Here is a 2,803-nt window from a genome sequence, read left to right as displayed (position 1 = left end):
ATAATTATTAGAGGAATTACTAGGATAAGGCCTAGGATTAAAGTTTCCTCTATACGCGTTGTTACCAAAATTATTCCTACCAACAAAATTCACATCCATAGATTCATTATTATTCTCAATCGAAGTAGACAAAGGCATATCATTAGGATCAGAAGAAACACTCTTAGTAGCAAATAATTTCATAAGTTCATCCATCTTTCCACTCAAAACATTAATTTCTTCTATCGCATGCACTTTTTTATTAGTAGATCTTTCAGTGTGCCATTGAGAATAATTAACCATAATATTATCTAGGAGTTTAGTAGCTTCTCCTAAAGTGATTTCCATAAAAGTGCCTCCCGTGGCCGAATCTAAAAGATTTCTAGAAGCAAAATTCAATCCGGCATAAAAAATTTGTATAATCATCCACAAATTCAAACCATGAGTAGGGCAATTACGTATCATTAATTTCATCCTCTCCCAAGCTTGTGCAACATGTTCATGATCCAGTTGCTTAAAATTCATAATATCGTTTCTAAGAGAGATGATTTTAGCGGGAGGAAAATACTTAGAGATAAAAGCATCTTTGCACTTGTTCCAACAATCAATACTATTTTTAGGCAAAGACGAAAACCAAGCTTTAGCACGATCTCTAAGTGAAAAATGAAAGAGCTTCAATTTAACAATATCATTATCAACATCTTTCTTCTTTTGCATATCACACAAATCAACGAAGCTATTTAGGTGAGTAGCGGCATCTTCACTAGGAAGGCCGGCGAATTGATCTTTCATGACAAGATTCAACAAAGCAGCATTGATTTCACAAGATTCAGTATCGGTAAGAGGAGCAATCAGAGTGCTAAGGAAATCATTATTGTTGGTATTGGTAAAGTCACATAATTTGGTATTATCTTGAGCCATCGTGACAAACAAACAATTCAACACACGAGCAAACAAAAAGCAAGCGAAAAAGAGGCAAATGGAAAAGAGAGGGCAAATAGAACGGCAAGGGTGAAGTGGGGGAGAGGAAAACGAGAGGCAAATGGCAAATAATGTAATGCGGGAGATAACGGATTGTGATGGGTACTTGGTATGTTGACTTTTGCGTAGACCTCCCCGACAACAGCGCCAGAAATCCTTCTTGCTACCTCTTGAGCACTGCGTTGGTTTTCCCTTGAAGAGGAAAGGGTGATGCAGCAAAGTAGCGTAAGTATTTCCCTCAGTTTTTGAGAACCAAGGTATCAATCCAGTAGGAGGCTACGCGCGAGTCCCTCGTACCTACACAAAACAAATAAATCCTCGCAACCAATGCGATAAGGGGTTGTCAATCCCTTCACGGTCACTTACGAGAGTGAGATCTGATAGATATGATAGGATAATTTTTTTGGTATTTTTATGATAAAGATGCAAAGTAAAATAAAAGCAAAGGAAATAACTAAGTGTTGGAAGATTAATATGATGAAGATAGACCCGGGGCCATAGGTTTCACTAGTGGCTTCTCTCAAGAGCATAAGTATTTTACGGTGGGTGAACGAATTACTGTTGAGCAATTGACAGAATTGAGCATAGTTATGAGAATATCTAGGTATGATCATGTATACAGGAATCACGTCCGAGACAAGTAGACCGACTCCTGCCTGCATCTACTACTATTACTCCACTCATCGACCGCTATCCAGCATGCATCTAGAGTATTAAGTTCATGAAAACAGAGTAACATCTTAAGCAAGATGACATGATGTAGAGGGGTAAATTCATGCAATATGATAAAAAAAAACATCTTGTTATCCTCGATGGCAACAATACAATATGTGCCTTGCTGCCCCTACTGTCACTGGGAAAGGACACTACAAGATTAAACCCAAAGCTAAGCACTTCTCCCATTGCAAGAAAGATCAATCTAGTAGGGCAAACCAAACTGATAATTCGAAGAGACTTGCAAAGATAACCAATCATACATAAAAGAATTCAGAGAAGATTCAAATATTGTTCATAGATAATCTTGATCATAAACCCACAATTCATCGGTCTCAACAAACACACCGCAAAAAGAAGATTACATCGAATAGATCTCCACGAGAGAGGGGGGAGAACATTGTATTGAGATCCAAAAAGAGAGAATAAACCATCTAGCTACTAACTATGGACCCGAAGGTCTGAAGTAAACTACTCACACTTCATCGGAGGGGCTATGGTGATGATGTAGAAGCCCTCCGTGATGGATGCCCCCTCCGGCGGAGCTCCGGAACAGGCCCCAAGATGGGATCTCGTGGGTACAGAAGGTTGCGGCGGTGGACTTAGGTTTTTGGCTCCTGTTCTGATCGTTTGGGGGTATGTAGGTATATATAGGAGGAAGGAGTACGTCGGTGGAGCAACAGGGGGCCCACGAGGGTGGAGGGCACGCCCTGGGGGGGGGTAGGCGCACCCCCCTACCTCGTGGCCTCCTCCTTTGTTTCTTGACGTAGGGTCCAAGTCTCCTGGATCATATTCTTCCTAAAAATCACGTTCCCAAGGTTTCATTCCGTTTGGACTCCGTTTGATATTCCATTTCTGCGAAACTCTGAAATAGGCAAAAAACAACAATTCTGGGCTGGGCCTCCAGTTAATAGGTTAGTCCCAAAAATAATATAAAAGTGAATAATAAAGCCCAATAATGTCCAAAACAGTAGATAATATAGCATGGAGCAATCAAAAATTATAGATACGTTGGAGACGTATCAGCGCCCTTGCCGGGGACGCCCCTCGGGGCGGCGTGGTCGATGGGGGCGGCGTGTTGGGGGTGGCCCTCTGTGGCTCCTCCTGCCGCTGTTCTCCTCCTGCAACC

Source organism: Triticum aestivum, chromosome 7D (genome assembly GCF_018294505.1).
Source record: "Triticum aestivum cultivar Chinese Spring chromosome 7D, IWGSC CS RefSeq v2.1, whole genome shotgun sequence".
In the NCBI taxonomy this organism is placed as follows: Eukaryota; Viridiplantae; Streptophyta; class Magnoliopsida; order Poales; family Poaceae; genus Triticum; species Triticum aestivum.
This window is presented reverse-complemented; position numbering follows the sequence as displayed.